This window comes from Zingiber officinale, chromosome 9B, assembly GCF_018446385.1.
Source record: "Zingiber officinale cultivar Zhangliang chromosome 9B, Zo_v1.1, whole genome shotgun sequence".
Classification (NCBI taxonomy): domain Eukaryota; kingdom Viridiplantae; phylum Streptophyta; class Magnoliopsida; order Zingiberales; family Zingiberaceae; genus Zingiber; species Zingiber officinale.
The window spans coordinates 116,055,664-116,083,042 of NC_056003.1; the positions used below are offsets into that span (position 1 = coordinate 116,055,664).

The 27,379-nt window shown below is 35.8% G+C and overlaps 1 pseudogene; it reads left to right on the forward strand.

Moving 5' to 3' along the window:
• Positions 1–740: 740 nt before the first annotated feature.
• LOC122023314 lies at positions 741–27,379 on the forward strand (annotated as a pseudogene).

A 27,379-nucleotide genomic window follows, 5' to 3' on the forward strand; every position in this document is an offset into this window, starting at 1 on the left:
ATTTTTTAACAATAAATATATTTAATGACAACTCTCTTATTCCAAGACTTCCATGAGTCATTATTACTTTCAATCTCTTAGGTCCAAACTCCAAAAGAGTCTATAGTTGTTGCACTCTTTCCGATACATGAGACCTTTTATCTTCCATCACTTTTTTCTTGACCAACAATTTTCCTACTCCTTAACTTACTTTGTCTGTAGCACCCAATGATCATGCTCATCCATGAACTCGTACTAAACTGATTCAAGGTTGCTCTCTTGAACACTGACACGACACTTTCTAAGTGTTGAAACTTGTTGAGAATTAGAGAAGTGCATCCTCGAAATCATCAAAGCCAGCACCCTCATAGTTTTTGAGCACCTTGATGACCAACACATGGAGGTACAGCCAGACATCCAGCACTCCAACGTGAGCGCATGACCTGAAAACAATGCCAATAGTAGCCAACCAGCCAACTTTGGGCTTAAGTACTGGTGAACAACGACCACCAAATCTCTTGCGCATTTCAACAAACACATGTAGAGACTGACAGTGGGAGCCGTTAGAGGAGAGGAAAGAGATGACAACCGCAAAAGAGGTGGCATCTCTCAGTGGCATTTGGTCGAATAGGTGAAGGATGGCGGAAGAGTAGCCACAGGTAGAAAACAATTACAGGAAGCCGTTGGCGAGGAGCAAACCAGCAGGGCGGCGAAGGAGGCTAGGGTAGGTTTGAGTGAACGTGGGCGTAGAGAAAGGCGCTATGGTCTACGTCCTTGGACTCGGCACACTCCTTGATGTGGGCCAACTAAAAATCATCCTTCACCGGGAGCCACAGGCCATCGTACGTCTAATCTAGTTATGAATAGCGGTGGATCTAGGTGAGGGCTGGAGTGGGCTGATCGAAGCCGTCGTCAAGATCTGCCGGAGAAGGAGCCAAGGAGGTGTTCATCTAGTCACCAGCGACATTATTACTGCGCAGTCTTTTGAGCACATTGTCTCGATCGCTCTGGCGCTCTCAAGAAATCCCTTCTTAGTCCTCGTCAACTGCTCAAGAATTGTCCAAGCTGTTGCCACTGTGTCAGCTTCAGTCCACTCCAGCCCTCGCTCATTTCCGCCCTGATCAGAATTAGATGAGAAGTAGGATATAAGGATCGGGAAATTGTTCGATTGTATAATTAAATATTTATAAAATTTTATAAATACTATATATATTTTATTGTCGTAAAAATAAATATATTAGCATTATTAATATTTTATGTAAAAAATTAACATAATAATTCTTGTATTAAAAAAAATCTTGTAATTATAATTAATATGTTGAATTTCAACGTGTTGATACATTAAATGATTTTTTAAAAATCTTATTTAATTAATTTTATAAAATCTATCTCATTATTTTATTATTGTAGTAAGTGACTATAAATAAAAAATAGTAATTTTAATTGGTTTAATTTTATTTTCTAAATTTTTTAATTCATCTAGAACACATAAGTTTGAAATATGATATATGCAATGAATATGAAAAAATAAACACCAATAATAATGTTTGACATAAATTTAAAATTTTCAATACTTGCAGTATTAAAATTAACATTATCAAATGATATATATATATATATATATATATATATATATATATATATATATATATATATATATATATATATATATATATATATATATACTAGTGATCGTGCACACGCGTCGCGTGTATAATATAATACATTGAAATCACATTGATCCTTTATAATAAAATTATATTAATTAAAGTATTTTAGTATTAAAATACTAAAGTAGAGTCATTAGAGTAAAGTACCTGACTTTTGAAAATTTGAATTATTTGGGTCTTTGAAAATCCGAATTGTTTAGATCCGCCAGAAATTAGATCCCACGGACCTATTTGGACTTGGCACCAGCTATTAGGTCCCGCAGACCTAGCTGAATTTCAGCTTGGTGTCAAGTCCTTTAAACCAGTATATTCATGCACACTTGGTAGAAAAGTTAGACAAACAACACATCTAACTTTAACCTATTTGTCATACATCAAAACTATATTAGTAGTGCAACCTGCACCAATAATTTCTCCCTTTTTGATGTAATGACAACCTGATTTAAAGTTAGAAAAAAATATAATAAAGCAATAAAGCAAGCATTAAGCATAAAATGTTTAAAGTGAGTTAATTTTTCTAACCTAACCCACTATCCTCACCCTTTAGCATACATCAAAAAATAAATGTATAAAGTGTAAATAATTAAGTAAAGGTTTTAGCAAAAAGGATTTTGCATCTTCGTTCTTCAAGCAAGTTTCAAACAATTATGTCAAGTATTTGAAGGAATTTTGAAAAAAAACAAGGTTTTGAAAACCAACTACTTAAAAAATTGCAAGTGATGTTTTTAAATAAAAACTTGATAAGGGAAAACTCAGGTTCATTTGAGGGAGGAGTAAATTTTTTCAAGAAAAATTTTGCAAGTGTTTTTGTAGAACTTTTCTTGCAAGTTTTCAAATATTTTAAAAGTAATAACTTTTCAATATATTTAGAGCTATTTTGAAAATAATTTTCAAAGTATTTTTACAGAACATTTTCAAGGAAATTTCTAAAGAAGTTTTTAAAGTAATTTTCAAAATAGATTTTGAAATACGATTTTGAATACAAACTTTTCAGATGATGTAAGTATTTTAAAATATTTTTAAGATAATTTTTCAAAAGCTGTTCTGAGTAATTTGTTTCTAAAATTTTTTAAAAAATTTCTAAGAAATCTTTTGAGAAAAGTAAATATTTGCAAAGTAACTTCAAAGAAAAATTTTCTAAGAAAATTTCAAAGTACTTTTAAAGAAATAACATTTTAAGACTAATTTTTAAAGTATTTTTAAAAAATAAAGAAAAATTTTCAATGTAAGAAAGATTTTTAAAATGAAAGAAAAAAATGAAATCATTTTAAAATTGTCTAAACAAATCCTCCCTTAATCTGATAACATAATTTGAAAAATAATCATTCAATTACTAATATCTTTAGTACATATCTAACTGTTAGTTACTAACTAACTATACAAAAGAGCAGTATTCACTTAGTTAGTCAAGTTAAACAAGATTTGATCCAACTTAGTGTTTACTAAGAAGGATTGCTTAGCTTGATCATTGTATTTTGGTATTTTACACCCAGACTTATGTTGATGCACAAATATCAGTATCTGAAGTCCAGGCAAGAGACCTATATATCTCATACCATTCTATGTTTTTGAATACACAATCAAGGTAGACCTAATGTATTTATAAGTTGCTCATTTCCTAGATTTATAGGATCATGCTTTCTATGGATTTAATCTAGACTAAGGCTAAAATAATTTTGCAACACTAGAGAAATGAAAATTTTTAGAAAACATAAGTAAATAATTTTCCTAGAATTTGTAAATCTTTGAAAATTTGTTTGATATTAAAAGTCCTAGTCTATTGTGCACATTCCCAGTCGTTTTCGTAAATTACTGAATTCAAATTCTGGTAGTGGTTTGGTGAAAATGTCAGCCAAATTTGGCTTAGACTCAACATAGTTTAGTTCAATGTCTCCTTTGACGACGTGATCTTCAATGAAGTGATGTTTTATTTCAATATGTTTGGTTTTTAAATGATGCACTGGATTTTTAGTTAAGTTAATTGAATTGATATTATCAATATGGATTTTTATATTTTTGTATTCTAAGTTAAAGTCTTTTAATGTGTGTATCATCCATAACAGTTGTGCTACACACTCACCCATTGCTATGTACTTGGCTTCAGTAGTAGATAAAGCAACACCGTGTTGTTTTCTACTAAACAAGCTGACAAGTGATGATCCAAGTAATTGTATTCCACCACTTGTACTTTTATGATCTAGTTTACAACCGGCATAATCGAGTCTAAGTAGCCTATTAGTTTAAAATTAGGTATTCTAGGATACCAAATTCCTACATTTGGTGTTCCTTTTAAATATTTAAAAGTTCTTTTTACATTAGTTAAGTGAGATTCCTTAGTACAGATTTAGTATCTAGCACACATACTAATTGTAAACAAGATATTAAGTCGACTTGCAGACAAGAATAAAAGACTGTTTATGACACTATAGTATTTTAGGTCTATGGCTTTTCCATTTGGGTCACTATCTAAGGTTGTATTAGTTGCTATTGATGTTTTTATTTCTTTGGTATTTTTCATTCCAAATTTTTTAAGTAATTATTTGATGTATTTTTGTTGGTAGACATAATTTCCTTCATTAGTTTGTTTAATTTGTAATTATAAAAATAAAGTTAGTTTACCTACTGAGCTCATTTCAAATTCTTGTCCCATTAAGGTTATAAATTCTTGTAAAAAATTTTGAGTTGGTTGAACCAAAGATTATGTTATCTACATATACTTGGGCTATAAAGATATCTTATTGGACCGACTTTACAAATAGAGTTGGATTAATTTGACCTTGGTTGAACCTTTTGGAGATTAGTAGGAGGTCAGCCATTCATACCATACCCTAGGTTTTGTTTAAGACCATATAAGGTTTTCTTAAGTTTAAAGACATGGTTAGGATGATTTATACTTTCAAACTCCGGTGGTTGATCTACATAAACCTCTTCTTTTATTAGCTCATTTAAGAAGCCAGATTTAACATCCATTTGATAAAGCTTGAATCTTTTATGGGATGCATAACTCAGTAGCATTCTAATATACTCAAGTCTAGCTACTGGAGCATATGTTTCATCATAGTCAAGTCCCTTTACTTGACTAAACTCTTTAGCTACTAGTCTAGCCTTGTTTCTAACAATTTCCCCATTTTCACTTAGTTTATTTCTGAATATCCATTTTGTTTCTATTACTTTTTTATTATCAGATAGTGGTACTAAGTCTCAAACTTTATTTCTCTCAAATTGGGCTACTTCTTCCTGCATGACTATAATCCAGTCTAGGTCAAGTAGGGATTCTTCCATAGTTTTGAGTTCAATTTTAGAGATTAAGGATATTTGACTTAGGTTTCTGAATGATGATCTAGTCTGAACTCTTAGGGTTGGGTCACCTATTATTTGTTCAATTGGGTGGTCTGAGTTGACTCTTATTGTTCTAGGCTGTGTTTATTCTTGTGGTTGATTTTGTTCAACTTCATATTCGTCTATTGGATTTTCACTTGCTCCCCTAGATTAGTGCTCGCTCTAGCAAAATCAATTGGTTGGTATAGTCCTACTTGAGTTGAGTTAAGTTCTTTGGAGTTAGTAATTTCGTCGAATTTTACATTGGTTGTTTCCTCAATTCTTAGAGTAGTTTTATTGTAAACTCTATATCCTCTGCTATTTAGGGAGCACCCTACAAAGATTTCATTTTTTACTTTTGAGGTAAAAATTTTCAAATATTCTCTTGTGTTTAATATGTAAATAGGACGCCCAAATATCTTAAAGTATTTTATATTAGGTAATTTATTATAGTAAATTTCAAATAGGGGTTTATTATATATTTTTATTTATTTATATTCTATTTTGTACATAGCAGACTGTATTAACAGCTTCTGCCTAGAGATATTTTAGTAATTGACATTCATTAAGTATTGTTTGACTTGCTTCTTAGAGAGTTCTATTTTTTTTTTCTACTATTCCATTTTATTGAGGGGTATTTGGACATGAGAATTCTTGATGGTACCCATTTTCTAAGTAGAATTTAGTAAACCTATGATTTTTAAATTTTCCACCATTATCACTCCTATTTTTTTGTTGAGTCTTTTCCATTTTTTAGTTTGTTTACAAAAATTACTAAATATTTCATCTTTATTTTTTTTAAAAATTTTACCCAAGTAAATTTTGAGTAATCATCAATTATTACTAGACAATATAAATTTTCATTAATAGATTTTATCCCATGTGAGTCAAATAAGTCTAGGTGTAACAATTCGAGTGTTGAATTTATTTAAATCTGATAAGTTGGATTGTGGGGTTGATTTGGTCTATTTTTCTTATTGCCAGGCATTACAAATTGTTGATTCTAAGTTATGTAGTTTTGGTAGTCCTCTAACTAAGCCATTTAATTTAGTAAGATTTCTAAAGTTAGTGTGGGACATTCTCCTATGCCATAGCTAGATTTCCTCTTTTTGTGTCATGTGCCACTTAAGGGAGGAACTGGCTAGGTTAATTGTGTAAATTTTATTATTCCTAAGTTCTTTCAATTTTATTGTAGGGTCTTTGATATGTTTAATTAAACATTTAGTGGATGTAAATGTTAAAGTATATATATACTAAAAGTTTAGCTTTTGTATAACCATTTATTTAGAAATAAGAATCACATTGGTCAAGTATCTACATTTATATATACTGAGCGTAGTCGTTCAATTAATTTATATTATAGATAACACGGTATGTGGTGTCACATACAGGAGATCGTGTCATCGGTTCTTTATAAATTATAAACAGTAACTCACGACTAAGATGGAAAGGAACAAGCCATTGGAATAGTCGTAGTGTAATTAGGTATTAGTTTATCTTGACTAATAAATTACACTAGTATACTCTAAGTGTATTGAGCAGGACCATTTAAGGAAAGTTCTTTTTATACTGACTTAATAAAAGAACAAGTCCTTAGTTATTATGGAAGTGTGTGCTCTTAATCCTAATATAATAACAAGCACATATATTTAGTATTCATTTCTTTAACTTATCAAAGGGTGAGATTTAGTTCGATAAATCAAAAGACCCGATAAGTTGGGAAATGATATTACTTATAGTGTGTGTTGTTGATTATAGAAGAAAACTGTGTCCTAGTAATCTAGGTTGATAATGTCCCCAAGAGGAACTTATAAGGATTGTCATATTAAACCTGCAGGTGGACTTAGTCCAACATGACGATAAGGTTGAGTGGTACTACTCTTGGACTAAGATATTAATTAAAGAGAGTTGTCGGTAACTCATTTAATTAGTGGACATTCGACATCTTAAACACAGGGAGACTAACACACTCATAATAAGAAGGAGCCCAAAATATAATTTGGGATTGGTGCGGTAGTTCAATAATAATTCTTTAGTGGTATGAATTATTATTGATGAAATTAAGTTGGGTGTTCAGGGTGAACACGGGAAGCTTAATTTCATCGGGAGACCAAAACCAATTCCTCCTCTCGGTCCCTATCATAGCCTCTTGGATATAGAGAATTATACCCACTATACCCACCTTCTTACCCACTCTTTGATGGTCGGCCAAGCTAGCTTGGAGCCCAAGCTAGGGCCGGCCAAAACCGAAAGATTGAGCCAAGATTAGTGGCCGGCCCTAGCTTGGAGTCCAAGCTAGGTGTGGCCGGCCACATATAAAATAAAAGGGATTTTATTTAAAATTTTTTCTTATGTGGATTCTATGGTTTTAAAAGAGAGTTTAAAATTTAAATCTTTCCTTGTATAACTTTCTACAAAAGATTAAGAAAAGATTTGATATCTTTCCTTATTTGTAGATTGAAAGGAAGATTTTAATTTTGATAAAATTTTCCTTTTTTGTAACCATGTTCATGAATGAAAAGAGAGTTTTAAAAATTATAAAATTTTCCTTTTATAGCTTTCTACAAAAGATTAAGAAAAGATTTGATATCTTTCCTTATTTGTAGATTGAAAGGAAGATTTTAATTTTGATAAAACTTTCCTTTTTTGTAAATCATGTTCATGATTTAAAAAGAGAGTTTTAAAATTAAATATTTCCTTTTATAAGTTTCTACAAAGGATTAAGAAAAGATTTGATATCTTTCCTTATTTGTAGATTGTAAGGAGATTTTAATTTTAAAGATAACTTTTCTTTTTGGAAATCATCCACATGTTTTAAGAGAGAAATTTTAATTTATATATTTCCTTTTATAACCAACCATGAAGGGATAAATTATTAGAGAAATTTTTATTTTAAAATTTTCGGAAATAAATAAGGAAGTTTTAATTTTGTTTAAAACTTACCTAGTTTTGGAAGCTCTTAAGGTGGCCGGCCATATGGTTTTAAGAAAAGGAATTTGATTTTAATTAATTAAATTTTCCTTTTCATGGAAAAGTAATAAGGAAGTTTTTATTTAAATTTTCCTTATTTTCCAAGACCAAGGATTATAAAAGAGGGGGTATGGGTGCCTTCATGGCTAACAACTCTATTCTATTTCTCCTCCCTCTCTTCCTTAGTGGTGGCCGACCCTAGAGTTTCTTCCTCTCCTCTTCTCTTCTTCCTTAGTGGCCGGTTTTCATCTCTCTTGGAGCACTTGTTGGTGGTCGGTTCTAGCTAGGAGAAGAAGGAGAGAAAGAAGGCTTTGTTTCTTGCATCCCTTGGAACTTGGTGGTGGTGGACGAACCTCTACATCTCTTGGAGACTTGGTGGTGGTCGAAACTTTCTTGGAGAAGAAGGGCTTGGGTGGTTCTCATCTCGGTAGATCGTTGCCCACACAATGTCCGAGATAAGAAGAAGAATATGGCAGAAGATCAAGAGGTCGTTGTATACAAAGAAAGATATAACTAGTAATTATTTTTCGCATCATGCTAGTTTTTTTAAATTTTCTTTGTATGAATTCCAAACACAAGAGACATATGATTCTAGAGTTTCAAATTTGTGATTCGAGTTTGTGTTTTTTTTGTTTTTCGAATTTATGATTCGATTGTTCCTTTTGGTTAAACCTAGAGTTATATAAGGAAATTAAATATTAGCTTTCCTTAAAAGGCTTTGTCTAGGAAGTGGTGATTGCTCCCATATCCAAGAAGGCCTAGTGCCTCGCCATGCTTAACCTAGAAGCCAATTTTGGAAATTAATATTTAATTGAATTTATAACATAGGTGGATTTGGATCAATAGTGTTAAGTTCCGCTTGCGATCCAAGTCTAAACCATTAAGAACAGATAAGTTAAATTTGGAATCAATAATGTTAAGTTCCGTTTGTGATTCCTAATTTAATTTCTAAAGAACACAATAGGTTGTTTAGGAAAATGTTCGACACTTATATAAATTTTTGTACAGTGGAGCCGGTACGATCTTCCTAGGACCAACCAACAGTAAACCTAACCTTAAATTCAGAGTCACACAATTGACTAACATTTAGTAGGTTAAATTTGAAATTTTCAACAAGGAGTACTTTATTAATAATAAAATTAGATTCTAATTCAACATTACCTATTCCAATTATCTTCAGTTTGCCGTTATTTCCAAAGGTAACTGTTCATAGTCTTTTGAAGAACAACTTTATAAACATTGTTTGATCCCCAGTCATGTGTCGGGAGCAATCACTGTCTAATATCCATTTAAATTCCTAAGAATCAGAAGAAACAAGCTTTAGCTCAAATGTGAATTTTAAATTTAATTTGTTTTAATTTAAATTTTATCCTTATTCATCTCACCCAATCTAAGTGTTCAGACAAGGGGATCCTATGGTTCTGTGAGATAAGTTAAGTTAAATTTTTAGGGTTTGGTTTAACTTGCGTTAGATTCAAGTTTAGCTTTGAGTTCAATAAATAGAGATTCTTTGAATAAACTTCTAAACTGTAGTGAGTCACCTAGACATCATTAGAGTAACCACGCCTTCGATGTTTTTTCCAAATAGTCCTATCCCCTGAACTTAATAACAAAACTATGGCCTAACAAGCTAGGATTAGTAAGGGGTAACTTCAGTTAGTTCCACTAAGACAAATGCACCAGGTTGAAGTCATATCTTCCTAAACATGTATAGATAGAGTTCCCTTAACCTACTATCGTCCAAAACTTCTCCAGTGTTATTTTTCAAGTTAAACTTTTATCCTTTTTTAACCTAATCCTAATTACTCAACCGGGTAAACTATTATTTTAGAGGTGCCAGCTAATTTGGAGCCTCCCCCTGAATTATTGAACTTTTAGGTTTAGGTTTTAGGTTTTAGGTTTTAGGTTTATGTCAGTTCTTTTTGTAGTTATAATAAACTTGATGGTAATTTAAATTAGCCTTGTAATTATTTAATTTAAATTTATTTGTGTTTGAATTATTTGACTTCATTTTATGATTTGATTTATTTGATTTTATTTCATTCTTTAATTTGGAATTTAGCTTTGAAGGTTTATTTTGGTTTGATTTTGAATTAATAGGTTTAGTTGGATTTTGTTTTAGATAATACATTTTACTTTTAGGTACACAAAATTGATTAAGTCCTACTTGCGTGGTTAGACATGTTTTCGGAACTCAGGCTTTAGTTTATTTCTTATTTTGACTAATATGTGATATAAAAGTTTTGTTAGTCTAGTTGGACTTATATCTGAGTTCGAACTTATTATACACAACTCTTTATGATCCAATTATCATGTTTAGGTATTTGGATCTAGTTATGAATTTTTCTAACAAATCTTTTAAATTAGTTACTTCAGTTTTCAATTTAAAGTTTTCTTTTCAAGTCTTTCGACTTGAGTTAAGTTAGTGTTTTCTATTTGGGGGTTTAATTGTTCCTTAAGATGTTGATTTTCTTTAAGGAGTGAGTTGCTTTATGTTTCAGATTTTATTAATTTTTTTATTTAGGCATGCAATTATTTTAAAAAATTTGAAGGTAAAGATAGAAGATACCTCATTCGAACCTTTGGAAATGAGTGTGGGCTCACGGCTTGATTCATCTTTGGACTCATCGTCTTGTTCCATCTCGCTTTCTGATTCCAGTTCCGTTGCCATTAGTGCGAGGTAGTTGTGATGCTTCCGATCTTCATCATCCTAGGTCATCTTTTCTTCTTCCTTCATTTCAGTGTTAACTAATTTATTCATAGGTGAGTTTAGTTCGATTACCTTGGCATCGTTTGTTTCTTTGTGTAGTTCTATGAGTTTGTCCCATAGCTCTTTTGCATTTTCGTGTGGGCTGATACGGTTCAGTTCTTCCTTCGTTAGCTCGCACTAAATTGTGTTAAGTGCCTTGAAGTCAATCTGGGTCTTTTTCTTCATCTTCGGATTCTAATTTTCTGGGTCTATTGGAATTCTAGTGTTGTGGTCGACTGGAACCTTGTATCCTTTGATGACGCTGAACCATTGGTCAAAGTCAGTCTTCAAGTACACCTCCATCTATTTCTTCCAGTATGAAAAATCATCACCATTAAAGAGGGGAGGGCGTACAGTACTGTATCCCTTGTTTTGGGCCATGAACCTTGCACACAAAAGAGAAAAAGGAAAAGAAGTCCCAAGACTAGGTCTTGAATTAGCAGTGTGGGAGAAAAATAAGGGTACTAATCTCGATTGATGTTGCACCAAATTAGAATAGTTTACAATGAAAAATTTATCTAAAGAGGTAATTATACCAGTTTAGATTTTATAGAGAAAGATAAAAAAAATGAAAGATAAGTATTAAAAGCAAGAAAAAATCACCCCCTTGACTGATTAGTGGTTGCACCAATTCAGAGTGGTACCTGATCTAACACCACTTGTAGGATTGGAAAGACGCTACAGTGGGGAGGGGGGGTTGGGGTGAATAGCGTTCGTCGAAAAAAATCAAGAGCGAATTAATCACAAGTACGTAGCGAAATAAAAAGAACAATGCTAACAAACTAAGTTTTACTTGGTTCGGAGCCTTTGAAAACTCCTACTCCAAGGCTCATACTTGTCGAGTGCTTTCGTTGGACAATCACTATCAGTTCACAAAAAGTGTTACAAGAGTTGAGTACAAAAATTGGAAATAAAAGTTACTGACAAACAGAAAGGAAAGAAAATGTAGTATCTTATTCAGTGAACTTTGGAGTGGTCTTTCAGTGTTGTCGGAGCCTTTTCAGAGCAATACACAAGAGAGAAACTTGTATTAGTTGTTGTTCTCAAGATCTTGGTTGAAGGCCTTTAAATAGGCTCATTCCGGGAGCCTGGAACCCCTCCGGGCGCATCACACTCCATATCAGCTTGTGGATGAATTTGACTCCGGACGCCCAGATGGTCAGGGCACCCCAGGCACTCGGCAGGGCGAGATTGGTCCGGGGGCTCGGACTCCGGGCGCTCGGACCCCTTTTTTTAGCTCATTCTTTTTCTATAAAAAAGGGTTAGTTCTGGTAAATAAAAATATATTCATCCTGTAAAATAGAGTTAGTACAACTCAACAGATAGGAGTAGTAATTAGATCCTGTCTCCTTGAGCCTAAGATCTAGTCAAGATCTCAACTTAGGTTTTCTAGATGGACCTAAGATGGATCGACACCTATCGTTCCCTCAACAGGGAACACGTCCTCACTGGATCTCTTCTCCAGTTGCTTACCTTCACTTACCAACGACAGTCACTTGACTTGCCTTTAACCCACCAAGTCTTCCCGCCAGTTGTCATGTCTACAGACCCAACTAGACTTCGGCCGGTTGTTAGGTCCCAAGGACCCAACCAGATTTTCTGCCAGATATCGGGTCTTGTAGACCTATCTAGACTTCACACCAGCTATCAGGTCTCGCAAACCTAGCTGGATTTCAGCCTGATGTCAGGTCTTTCAGACCAGTCAACTCCTGCACACTTGGTAGAAAGGTTAGACAAATAACACATTTAACTTTAACCTATTTGTCGTACATCAAAACTAGATTATTAGTGCAACCTTCACCAACACAATCAACTCTCACTTAATTGATTTTTCAAATAAACTTTCTCTAAGCCTAATAGATTCATCTTCTTAAATATGTCATATGAACTCTATTTAAATCTCGAAGAATTTATAAAAATTATCAAAAAAATTCTATATGGTTATTGCTCAATTAATACTTATTATTTTATTATTATTTAAGTGTTATATCTAATAGGTTGGGGACTTTTTCACTAAAGACCTAAAAAAAATCATCATCGATCAAATCTTGTGAGAAAGCACTAACCTGTACTTTTTGGTAACCAAGGGAGCGTCCATGGCCACCCAATTAAACCATTGCAAATATTCTTTTAAGGGTTCCTTAAATTTCTACCTAAAGGCGAACAAATCATGTAGTGTTTTTTGGTATCTTCAGCTAGTTGGAAAGTGCTTCATGAAAACAGCTTTAAAATCCTCAAAAATTTGAATAGAAGAGGTAGGGAGTCTACTAAACTATTTCCACGTCAAGCCTGAGAGCATGGTTAAGAAAACTCGACACTTGACACAATCCGTGTCTTGGTGTAATAAAGACGTGTTCTCAAATTTACATATGTGATATTTGGGATTTGTAGTATTATTATATTCTTCGATCTGCAACACTTGAAAGTATCTTGGAAATTCATCTTGGAAGATGTCTCTTGAAAATGGGGCCTCGAGAAGCTTTTGTTCCACTAAATTCGGGGCCCTTTTCCCTTGGAAAATCCCAATGAGGGGGTTCATCGAAAGATTCCATAGAATATTCTCTCACGACGACTTTTTGATTGGTATGGGAGAAATAGTCTGCGACATTCCCAAAGGCCAAGGTACGTTCTAGTGTGTAAGTGTCACTTCAACTGGCTAGGGTGGCTGTTCGGTTGTGGGATTGATTATTGGTGGAGGATGCTATTATTGCTCTTTTAATATCGCTTGCACCGTCGATGCTACCAATTTGTCAAAATCCTCTATTGCCATGGCGATGACATTAGGTCTTTTAGGATCATCCATGTTAGCATTCTAGTTCAAGTCTTTAACTCAGTGTTCACATATACGGTGCCAATTTGATCTTGCCTGCAAATGCCAACGATTGAACCATCGGTGAGTTGGCTCTGTTGCCAACTTATTCGCCAATCACTTGATGACAACAAGAGTGATGTGGTTTTACGAGCCTGTATGATAACAAACAAGAGAAAAGAGGTTAGATTGATGTTCAGGGGGTTCCCCCGCACAGCTACTCCGATGCATAAGTTAAAGAATGAGGATGGAGGTAGGGGTGTAGTTGAGCCGAGCCAAGCCGAACTCTTGAATGTTTGAGTTTGGTTCATTTATAATTAAGTCGAGCTCGAGCTTTATTTAATGAATATATTTATGCCTCACGAGCTTATTCGAACTTTTATCGAACCTAAACGAGCTTAATAAATATAAATTATAAATTTAAATATTCATTAAAAATTAAATTATACATTTAGAAAAAATTATAATATTTTTATTAAAATTTATAATTTTATTCTAATAAATAAATTTAATATATTTGTATATATTTTTCATAAGTAGAGTGTAAAATTTATAAATTAAATATCAAAACTATTATTTTTTTCATTTAAAAGTTGATTCATGAGCTTACTAACAAACATGTTCACGAGCTAACGAGCCAAGTATTGTGAAGCTTGAGCTTGGTTTATTTATCTTAACGAGTCTCATTAATCGAGCTCAAATGAGCTTTTTTTTTCAAATCAATCTTCCAATAGCTCATGAGCGGCTTGGTTCATTTACACCCCTAGATGGAGAAAACAAGCAATATTAGGTTTAGATGTGTGTGTGTATATACCTTGGATGTCGAAAAAGGGTTACCTTTAATAGGAAGATGACATAATTTTTCCTTCCATTTTGATCTTCATGTTTTCATTATTTAATTCCTTAAAAAAAAAATCCAAGACTTATTTACATCGCTATCTTTTTTCTCAAAATAATTCAAGATTTGTATGATGATTATCCTTTTTCTGAAATAATCTAAGATTTACGCAGTGGTTATCCTTTTCTTGAAATGGTCTTGCAATCCGAGCCGAGTCACTAAAGAGATGGGAGACAAAGGAATCAATATGCCAAGGAGTTGGAGTGCGCCCTAGAAGTCTAGTGCGCCCCAGAAGTTTGGTGCACCCCAGAAGTTAGGGGTCAACTCAGTTTTCTCTTTGTTGGAACCACCACCTCAACTAGGTCACCATCTTCTCTTATCCATGTGGTGTAGGTCTCGTAAGGCTGGCAAGACGGAAGTGAATTACTATGTACAATAAAAACAACAAGTATACCTTTCTCAAATTGTTGGGCTTAAATAATTACACACTTAATTAAAATGATAATAGAAATTAATAAGAAGAGTACGAGACAAATAAGTTACTTAGTTTGTAATCAAAAGATTGCTACTCCAAGGAAAATGAGCTCACTATGAAGATTTCCTTCTCAAACAAAATGTCGGAGGTGGAGAAGTCTCATACACGAAAATAAAGCTCGAAAATGAAAAGTAGAATGAAATTTGAAGTGCAAAGTGTGTTATCTGAAATGGAGAAGACCAGAGCTTTATTTATAGTTCACTGGTTGAATCTGACTGTTTGCTGAAGTGGCACAATTTGGGCGCCCGGACCCTCTCTGGGTGCCCCCAGTGTGGCAAAACTCTATCTTCATACAACGAATACGCAACGGTCAAGTGATAATGTTTTATCCATCTCTAGGCGCCCGAATTGTCGCTGATGTGAACCCAAAAGTTAATCCGTAGCATCAAGGCACCCTTTGGACACCCAGGTGGTCCGATCATTGTGCTGACTGGTCTGATGCCTTCTTCGGTCGCTTGGGTGATTTCGGCCATCCAAAATTGGGCTCGCTCGAACCTATCTTCCGGCCTTCTCCTCAAGTAAATTTTCACTTTGGCTTCTCATCCATCGAAAATGTCGGGTGCTTCCTACTCATCTGTCAGCGTACTCTTCCACAGTATCTCATCCCTCGAACACATCAAGCTCGTCGACTCTATCCCATGTCATTCTTCTCGCTAGTTGCATCTTTCGCTCGACTTCTTATACTCCTAAGTTCTTGCATACTTGGATACAAGGATTAAATAAAACATGACTTAACTTGACTTGAATGATCATATCAAAACCAACATAGGATACCAACATGTGACTCCCACTAATTATCCTCCGGATCAGCCACACTGATCTTGACCTAAGATGTCTTGAGGTCTAGGCCACATCGATCCAGAGCCGGAGCTTTTGAGGTCTAAGCCGTATTGGTCTTGACCTAAGAGGTTGTTTTCTCAGTCTAAAGGACTCAGATCAAAGGTTGTGATCTGTGCTGGGGCAAGATAGGCCTGACTGGTGGCATAAGCCCAATTAGATGACTTAGTCAATGATCATGTCAAGCCCTACCTAAAGCTTGGGATTTGATTCCCTAACCATATCTAGTTCCATCAGAAAGTGAGATAAAATTTCCTTAAAAAAATAATTAATTAGACTGGATAATGTTGAGTTTAGGGTGACTAGTTTAGCTCCATGGAAGTTTTCCACTAGCCACCAAGGTAAATCAGGAAGCATATGCAGCGGGTGGCTCAAAACCAGCATCCCTTAGTTACAATTCCCACTTAGAGGAAAAATCTCTGTAAATACGCCATAGCTAGGAATTGAACCGTGGATACCTAGGAGATAATTGAGGGCCCTTACTGCTGCACCATAGCCCCGGGGCGATAAAACTCCCCCATAAGATAGGACATGATCGAGAGATATGGACACATATCACTTTTTGTCGTTCTCATCACCTTCACTTATCATTGCAAATCTCACCTAACACATATAACATTTCAATAAAGATATTGTTTGTTGAAAATCAATGAGGTGACCCAAGATTTGATATCTCGCTTGTCCTTGTTATATCCAAAATCGTGTAATTTGAATGGATTGCCTTCACATTGCCTAATTCACCTAATAATTGAATACTTAAATGATATTAGTCTAGATGGCACAACTTTATTACGCTTTAAATTTATTTACCATAAATTTATTATAATAAAAAGTCTTTGTCTCTTTGTCTACATGCCTTCATGTAGTACCAGAAGCGTATATTCTTTCTTTAAATTTTCTTGTGATATAGGTGGCTACTTGGTGGTCATCAAGAGCAAACGTGTATGAAAAAAATATTAAGGTTTGAGAAATATATTATAAATAAAGTCATATATAAACTTGAATTACTAGTAACAAAAAATACTTACGAGTTTCCAACAACTCTAAGCACCTTGTAGCCACGAAGTGCTATTGCCTACTACTCTGCCATAATAATGTCTACAAAATAATATTACAACACATCATAATAAAGTTTACTAACATAATAATAAAAATATAAAATAATATGAAGCATAACTTACTTGATGAACAATAATGTTAATATTAATCATCATTAATATCTGACTAATCAACATTAACAATTTCTAAGTTTTTATCGCTAGACTCTGTTAGTTCAACAAGATCCTCACTGCTAGACATCTCTCCATCATCTATCTCTTAGTAAGTGACATTAATATCTACAAGTAATTGAGATATGGATTGAAGTTATTAATCAACTGAATGTTTCTCCACTTCATCATTCTAAAATGCATCATGATTTTGAGCAGTGATAGTATTCGACATTTCTCTGGTCAAGCGAGGCTTCATTCGACAAACAGATCACTAAATCTTCTTCTTTTTGTAGGGTATTCAAGATAGAAAACTTGATTTGCTTGTATTCCGAAAATGCAAAGGTTCAAACTTGTTGAACCTTTTGTTTACAATAACCTCAATTAAATTATAGCTTGGATGTGTTCTAGTATCTATTCTTGGGGTCAGATTATACCATAAACATTTGAACAACACACTTTTTTATAGGTAATACAGGATATTCAACCTCTATAATTTTTTCAAGTCTATCATAGTAATCAAACTCAGTGTTACTGTTGTCCATAGATCCTTTGACACAAATAATAGAATTATAGGTTAATCTACGTGAATCTAGTTGTATCACGTGAAATTTAAGGTCATTAACATAGTACCTAGAGTACACCATTATTTTATGGAGGGGTCTTAATGCAAGATTTATTATCCTATCATTTTATACATTTGATATTCTACGATCTTTAACCTATAAAAATAATTATGATATGAATTAGGACACTTCTTAATACACATGAACTAAATTTTTTTATAAATTCTCTAACTTACATATATTTGAAACTATAATGCAAATTTGACATCTAACTTTATAGCTACCTCACTTGCACCCATTGATGAATTTTATAGATATAGTTGTTGTTCGTGAAAGCTGGGAAAGAAGATAATTTTAAGATAATTGGGATATCAAGTAAACAAATTAAACGGAGGATAAATGTTTGATTAGAGAAGTTAAATTACTTTATATATAGTTTGACCTCATCACAGTTTAAGAGTATGTATGTTATTGCAGCAGAGTATTCTTCTTGAATTAACCATCTAGAAACAGATGCACCTATTGACTTATTAGGAAACTTGAAAATAGAAAGTATTGATAGGTTTATCGGTTGAGCGCCATCAGAATTTCTAGAACACTTGCAATGTTTGATTTCTAATTATTAATAACATAATAGGAAATCATATTCCATCGGTAATTCCATCACTATTCTGGGGTTTTTTGTAGCATGACATTTTAATACCACTTGCACCATTGTTGCTACCAATTTTTCAAAATTCTCTGTTGTCATAGCAATAACGTCAGGTCTTCTGGGATCATCCATCTTAATGTTCTGGTTCAGGTCTTTAACTCAGTGTTTCCACATGTGGCCCCAATTTGATCCTTCCCACGAACATCGATGACGGAATCACCGGTGAGTTGACTTTGTTGCTAACTTACAATCGCTCGACAATAATGAGGGTGATGTGGTTATGTGAGCCTGGACAACAGCAAACAAGAAGAAAAGAGGTGAGAATGATAGTTAGGGGTTCCCCGGCGCAGCTACTCCAACGCTAAAGTTAGAGGATCAGGATGGAGGAAACAAGCAATATTAGGGTTTAGACGTGTGTGTGAATGTACCTTAGATGCAAGAAAAGGGCTACCTTTTATAGGGAAATGATAAACTTTTTCCTTCCATTCTGATCTTAACGTGATTATTATTTAATTCCTTAAATAATTCAAGACTTATTCACGCCGCTATCTTTTTTCCTAAATAATTCACGATTTGCACAATGATTATCCTTTTTCTGAAATAATTCAAGATTTATACGGTGGTTATCCTTTTTGAAATGATCCTACATTCCAGATTGAGTCGTTAGCTAAGACATCGAGGAGTCGGGGTGCACCCCAGAAGTTTGGAACAACCACTTCAGCTAAGTCATCATCTTCTCTTATCCACATAGCACCCACTACTTACCCTCCGAATCAACCACACTGATCTTGACCCAAGAGGTCTTGACGTCTAGGCCACATTGGTCCGGACCCGAGAGCTTTTGAGCTCCAAATTGCATTGTTCCTGACTCGAAAGGTTGTTATCTCAATCTAAAAGACTCGGATCAAAGATTGTGTTCTTTGCTAGGGTAAGATAAGCTTGACGGGTGGCATAAGCTCAATTAGATGGCCTAGCTAATGATATTGTGTCAAGCCCTGCCTAAAGCTTTGGATTGGAGATAAACTCCCCCCCCCCCCCGAGTGAATCACCGGTGAGTTGGCTTTGTTGCTAACTTACAATCGCTTGACAACAATGAGGGTGATGTGGTTATGTGAGCCTGGACGACAACAAACAAGAAGAAAAGAGGTGAGAATGATAGTTAGGGGTTCCCCGGCGCAGCTGCTCCGACGCTAAAGTTAGAGGATCAAGATGGAGGAAACAAGCAATATTAGGGTTTAGATGTGTATGTGCATGTACCTTAGATGCAAGAAAAGGGCTACCTTTTATAAGGAGATGATAGACTTTTTCCTTCCATTCCGATCTTAACGTGATCATTATTTAATTCCTTAAATAATCTAAGACTTATTCACGATGTTATCTTTTTTCCTAAATAATTCATGATTTGCACAATGATTATCCTTTTTCTGAAATAATTCGAGATTTATATAGTGGTTATCCTTTTTGAAATGATCCTGCATTCCAGATTGAGTCACTAGCTAAGGAGATGGGAGACCAAAAAATAAAGACATCGAGGAGTCGGGGTGCGCCCCAGAAGTTTGGAACAACCACTTCAGCTAGGTCATCATCTTCTCTTATCCATATAGCACCCACTAATTACCCTCCAAATCAACCACACTGATCTTGACCCAAGAGGTCTTGAGGTCTAGGCCACATCGGTCCGAACCCGAGAGCTTTTGAGGTCCAAACTGCATTGGTCCTGACTCGAAATGTTGTTATCTCAATCTAAAAGACTCGGATCAAAGATTATATTCTTTGCTAGGGTAAGATAAGCTTGATAGGTGGCATAAGCTCAATTAGATGGCCTAGCTAATGATATTGTTTCAAGCCCTGCCTAAAGCTTTGGATTGGAGATAAACTCCCTCCCCCCTCTTCTCGAGTGAATCACGGGTAAGTTGACTTTGTTGCTAACTTACAATCGCTCGACAACAATGAGGGTGATATGGTTCTGTGAGCCTGGACGACAACAAACAAGAAGAAAAGAGGTGAGAATGATAGTTAGGGGTTCCTCGGCGCAGCTACTCCGACGCTAAAGTTAGAGGATCAAGATGGAGGAAACAAGCAATATTAGGGTTTAGACGTGTGTGTGCATGTACCTTGGATGCAAGAAAAGGGCTACCTTTTATAGGGAGATGATAGACTTTTTCTTTCCATTCCGATCTTAACGTGATCATTATTTAATTCCTTAAATAATCTAAGACTTATTCACACTGCTATCTTTTTTCCTAAATAATTCGAGATTTGCACAATGATTATCCTTTTTCTGAAATAATTCAAGATTTATATGATGGTTATCCTTTTTGAAATGACCCTGCATTCCAGATTGATTAGCTAGCTAAGGAGATGGGAGACCAAGAAATGAAGATATCGTGGAGTCGGGGTGCACCCTAGGAGTTGGAGGAGCCCCAGAAGTTTGGAACCACCACTTCAGTTAGGTCATCATCTTCTCTTATCCACATAGCATCCACTAATTACCCTCCGAATCAACCACACTGATCTTAACCCAAGAGGTCTTGAGGTCTAGGCCACATCGGTCCAGACATGCGAGCTTTTGAGGTCCAAGCTACATTGGTCCTGACCCGAAAGGTTGTTATCTCAATCTAAAAGACCTGGATCAAAGATTGTGTTCTCTGTTGGGGTAAGATAGGCTTGACGGGTGGCATAAGGCCAATTAGATGGCCTAACTACTGATATCATGTCAAGCCCTGGCTAAAACTTTGGATTGGATCCCCAACCATACCTAGTTCCATCAAAATGGGAGATCCCCCCCCCCCCCCCCAAGGATCGGGAGATCTGAACACGGTCTGGAGATCCACTTCCCATAACAAGGAACTGGCTCTTCTCTTAAGATAAAATCTATGATATCTTTAAACAGGAGAGGGAGACTCGTGACCCCCTGAACTTGACACCTTAGTTCCTCTAATTGAAGTTGCTAAGTTTTTCGGCAACATCATTGATTCATTGTCATTCGCTGTCGTTCTCATCACTTTCTCTTATTATTGCAAATCTCATCTCTTGTGTAGCTACAACTACTAAGATATTGGTACCCTCAATCACCTAACACAACCTTAAGTGGAGTAATTGTTTAAAAATGTATATATATATATATATATATATATATATATATATATATATATATATATATATATATATATAATTTGATTAATATTTCTTTTTTAGCTAGCCAAATAAAGATATATGTTATAACTAAGTATCTAACACGTATGACATTTCAACGAAGATATCGTTTGTTGAAACTCAATGAGGCAACCCAAGATTTGATATCTCGATCGACCTTATCGTATCCAAAATGGTGTAATTTGAATGGATCCTCTTCAAATTACCTAATTCATCTAATGAATGAATACCTAAATGATATGAGTCTTGATGGCATGACTTTCTTGCCCTTTATTAATTGAGGCCAAACCTAAAAGCCCTCTATAACCACCCTCTTGCATGCTTCTTAACTCCTCAAAATCATCACACACACCTAGAACTTTCAATTTAAGTTGAGCCTGTCATATTAGTCTGTCTTACCAAATAATTTAAGTAGATATGGTCGAAATTTCATCAACTCAAGTCTACTATGGACCGACTCACCTAGGCTTGTGACTCAATGGGTCAGCCTGCTATAGATTTGGATTTACCTGTGGCTTGAGAAATACATATAAACCAAGTTTTATATTAATTTATTATTTTTCTTTTCTATAATTTTGAAATAAAAATAATAATTTTCATCAAACATGAATACTCGTTTGTGTCCATTTATATTTAAGATACATGTTTCTAGATATATTTGATTGATAAAATCTCTCCAAAATAAACGTTGAAGATATGAAACTTTTTTTATTTTTTTTTTAATTTTTGATGAGCCTGTAGGTTGGCCCCCTAACCTGCAACTCATTTTAGATTGGGTTGGATTGGAAATTTTTCAATCCTCCAAAATGACGGGTCGGGCCACCCTATCTCGTTAAATGATTGGTCTGTCATGTATCACCCCGTCCTACCCTGCCACAGATTGACCCGCCTAAAAGTTCTAATCCCACCCCACAACCAAGGTAGGAGAAATGAGGTTTAAGGTAGAGCAAGCTCTTGTACATAATATGAAGGTAGAGAAACTAGCTACGCCGCCAATTCGAGACTCCAAGTTGATCAACACAACCCCCTGACCTTGTGTATAGATTTTGAGTGTCCTGTATTATTGCTCACGAAAAGATGATTCATCGAACAAAGTTTGGGTTGGCTATTGCTATTGAAGAAACATAAAAAACTTTGCACCCTGATTAAATGGTTGGTGTCGACCTTGGTTGCTCTTCTGGTCCAGACACATTACTCATGCTCTCTCATGTCCTTAGCGTGGCAACCAAACTCCCTAACTACTATGATGGAGTTACAATTCTTCCTAAATGAAGAGGTGAAGTTGGTGATCCACAGGGAATATTTGATTTGGATCAAGTGGAGATCTTTGACTCTAGTTGGGATCCATTTGATAACATCGAAGATGATCTCTACGTCATATCAAACTACACGAGAAGTGCCAAAAATGTGGCGAATTACATTCGCACAGTAGTTAAAAAATTAATTGTGCACCGGTTTGGGATTACCATACTTGACGATCTATTTGCGTGATACACACATCGTATTCAAAGCACTTGCTCAAAGAGAAGATCAATCATACCATTTTAGTCTTTGCCTCAAAGAAGAAAGCTTAAAAGTGGGCAAGAGAAATCAAAGGGAATAATATGTAATGAAAATTTATGTGCAATAAATATAAATATAAATGATGGTTGAAACAAGTATCTAACACATATAACGTTTCAACGAAGATATCATTTGTTGAAAATCAATGAGGCAAGCCAAGATGAGTGATGCGACGAATAAGATAGGGCCCCAAAGTTGGGGGTCAAAGTTAAGATGATATGATAGTCCAAGTCAAGGTGAGATGGCGGTCCAAGTCATGGTGCACGTGGCCGAACAAACCATTTCTCATAGACAGAGTTTTCAGAATAAGCCCGGTTAGCCTGATATATGGTCGGACATAATATGTACACTCGGACCTAGAGTCGATCAGACTTACAAACTCATCTCCTCATTTCTCCTGGGTGTAGCTCCCAACATATATCCACTTGAACCCAGCGTCAATCAGATCTCCATAGCTTAGTTCCTACTCCAAAGAGGTAAAGCCTCCATCATATGGCCAGTCGATACAAAGAGCCGGTCAGACCTTCTGGGACTTAGCTCCCCTATCTCCCCAATGTTGAATAGATGTGAATGAAGAAGAGGTGGAAGAGGAAAGAGACTCCATTGTGAATGAGACTTTAGTCTTACATTGGTAGCTTTATGGCATGATGGTTGGTTTATATTGATTCACATGCATTGAGGATGTGAACAAATGCATGGGGAGAGACTCTCTGTCATGCGTGGGTGCGCAGGGAGGGGGGTACAAATCCAGGGCCCAGATTTGCACTAAACCATGTTGACTCATGTGCAGGCACGACCTGCGCGCGCCGAATGCTGGACCGGTCGGGGCAAAATTTGTCCAACGGGAACAACCAACATTTTTCCACGTAAATATTTTTGCTGTTGTGTAACGGATGCATTAAATTCGAGATTAATGCAGAATCAAAACGGCTGAGTGATAATGAGTGAAATGGTCGGCGTTTCATTGCTCGGCGAGTAATGGTCATTAATGGACCATTAACGTTGTTGTTGATTTGAGCTTCTATGTTAGGAGGCTGTGATCACAGGCAGAGTACAGATAGAGAAAGTAGTAGAAGCTCTCCACCACTGTTCCCTCCTCCTCTGTCGTGCAACTCCTGCTCGGTGGAGTGCTCGTGATAGCGATTGGGTGCCACTCAGTTCGTCGTGTCCGCTAGTGCTTAGTGGAACCACGGTCAACCGTTATATCCTGAGAAACAGACGACCCGAGTGAGCCTCAAAGCATAGCCGGAAGTGGGGCAAATCTGTTTCAAGGAAACTGCGTAAGTCGCAGGCCTCGGTCGATCTCTTCATTCATCCGTTCGACCTCTTCGTCTGCCCAGTCGGCCTCTCCGCTCGCCCTGCCAGTTTTTGTCCGCCCGGTCTATCTCTCTCCAGACATGTCTGCTTGCCCTATCTACCTCTCGCCAGACCTGTCAGCTTGCCCGGTCTGCCTCTTGCCAGACCTGTCTATCCGCCTGATTTGCCTCTCGCTCGGCCGGGCAGCTCCGCCCGACCTGTTGCTAGGCCTGTCTACTTGCACGGTCGGCTCTATGATCGGATGACTACATTGCCCGGTCAGCCTTATTGCCCGATCGGCCTCTCCACTCGCTCGGCCAGTCTGCTTCGCCTGACTAGCTAGTCTGCTTTGCCCGACTGGCTAGTCTGCTTCGCCCGACCAGCCTGTCTGCGCTTGGATTTTGCTGCTTGGACTCGAAGTTTGTCTGCACTCAGCTATTAGCAGAAACTAGTCACTGCTGATAGCCTGAGATTATCCGCTCAGGTCATCTCTACTGTAAGTTGAATTTAAATTCTATGTAATTTTAAATTCAGCTAAATCCTCAAAAATCTCCGACAACAAATTATTTTGTCCAACACCCAGTGTCAAGATACACATAGTAAATCTAGTCTGCTCTAGGGCCGATCGGGCATCTAGGTTCCAGCTCCCCGCTTCTACAATGTAACTCTCAATTTATGGCCGGTTGACCCAAAGTGTTAGTTAGATTTATGAGGCTAAGCTCTCCACTTCTTATATGTCAATCTTCCATCATACAGTTAATTGGACAACTTCTAAGAGATTCTTTGAAGGATTCTTCTGCTTTTCTCTTCCAATTCCTAGGAATGTTTGTCATGTTCGATTTATTTCTTTTCTCAATCCACACCTATGAATAAACATATCATACTTATCCTGTTTGACTAAACTGATAATAAGAAGGACCCATTTAATTTTTACTCAAATAATTTATTTAATTCGTTTCTTTTTTTCATATAGAGCCATTATTTAAATCACATGGGCCAGTGACCTATTTTATTTAAAAACAAATAAATCTTTGTCTATCCATTCTAATGATTAGTTGCTACATTTAACGCGTGGGCCACTTGCCATTTATTAAAAAAAACAAATGCATTTAGGATAATTAAATTAAAGTATTTAAATTTTGATTAATAGTTTTTTATAATTAAATAAAAAAATAAATTATTATAATCAAATGAGTGCACTTTCATAATACACTTACTACAACTAAATGAAATCGCATGCTATACAACTAAATGAAATCTTAAAACATGAGATATGCTTTAAGATTGATGTTGTCTAGATTCGTATGGCCATTGGTGTATTCTCTACTTGATCGTGTATAAAGAATGTGATAGCCTCTTAGCTTCCCATTGATTTGTTTTCCTTTACACAGTATGAAACTTGTTTATACATTACATACCGATAATACTATTGATGATTTCAACTACTAAGTGAGATACGTGATCAAGCGACTGCCACGCATATATAAAGTCTCGATGAACACATCATGTGATGAAACTCAATGAGGTGGGGGCAAGATTACAAAGCCCACTTGCTCTTATCATGTCCAAAAATGTGTAATTTGAATGGGCCTACATGAATTATTTCATCAACATTCTTATCCAAATTAAGATATGAGTGGAGATGACATTGTTAGATTATATAATTTCATTAGAATTATTTATTTATAGTCCTTAGGACGTCTACAAGTACGACTATAATCTTGCCCTTTATTCGTTAAGGCCAAACCTAAAAGCTTTTATATAACCACCCTCTTCATGCTCCCTAAACCATCAAAATCATCCCATCCCACAACCATGGAGGGAGAGATGTGTTCGAAGGTAGAGCAAGCTCTTCACATGGTTGGAGGCACTGGAGAAACTAGCTACGCAGCCAATTCGAGACTCCAAGTTGATCGATCAACACAACTCTCTGACCTTGTGTATTTTCTTCTAATGTCCTTGTATATAGATTTAGAGTGTTATGTATTATTTGTTGCTCAGGAAAAGGCGATCCATCGAACGAAGTCTATGTTAGCTATTGCAGTGGAAGAAACGTACAAGGAATTGCACCCTAATCAAATGGTTGTTGTCGACCTCGGTTGCTCTTCTGGCCCAAACACGTTACTCCTGCTCTCTCATGTTCTTAGTGTGGCAACCAAACTCCCTACCACGATGGAGTTGCAATTCTTCTTAAATGACCTCCCGGGGAATGACTTTAACAGTCTCTTCCTATCCGTCCATATCCTTGGACGGATTCAAGAAGAGGTTGGAGAGGGAGATTAAAGGGGATTTACTAGTACCCTATTACGTAGCTGGAATGGCAGGATCATTCTATGGGAGGCTTTTTCCTCGTGTGAGTGTTCATTTGTTTCACTCTTCCTTCTGTCTAATGTGACTCTCCCAGGTATTTAATTAGTGCATGTAGCTCTTATTTCTTAATTTTTTAAATATTACTTATTGTATATGAAATTATCGATTAGGTTCCCGAAGGACTAAAGACCCAACACGGTGTTCCACTTAATAAAGGAAATATCTATTGGACAGAGACGAGTCTGGTAGAAGTAGATAAAGCATATCAGGAGCAATTTCAAAAAGATTTTTCAATATTTCTTAGGTCACGTCACATAGAATTGAATGTTGGCGGAAGGATGGTGTTGGTGTTTGTCGGTCGAAAAAAGAAAACCCCAGGGAATGATGACTTTATTCATCTTTATGCACTATTAGGAGAAGCTCTTAACTCGATGGTCCTAGAGGTAGTACATATATACTTATTAACATATATAAAAGATTCAAGTAGCTAGATTGTGCTAAACAACTTATATATATTGTTTGTTTCATGCGTGTGTCTATGAATTTAGGGGATTTTTCCGGAAGAAAAGGTTGACACCTTCAATTTGCCGACTTACGAGGCTTCTTTTGAAGAGGTGGAGTCGATGATCCAAAACGAAGGATTATTTGATTTGGATCGAGCAGAGATCTTTGAGTCTAGTTGGGACCCATTTAATTACTCTAAAGATGATTTCTATACTATATCAAAGCACACCAAAAGTGGAAAAAATGTGGCTAATTATATTCGTGCAGTAGTTGAACCGTTAATTGTGCATCAATTCGGGGCTGCCATACTTGACGATCTATTTGAGCGATACGCACATCGTGTTTCAAAGCACTTGCTCAAAGAGAAGGCCAATCATACCATTCTAGTCTTCGCCTTGAAGAAGAAAGCTTATAAGTGA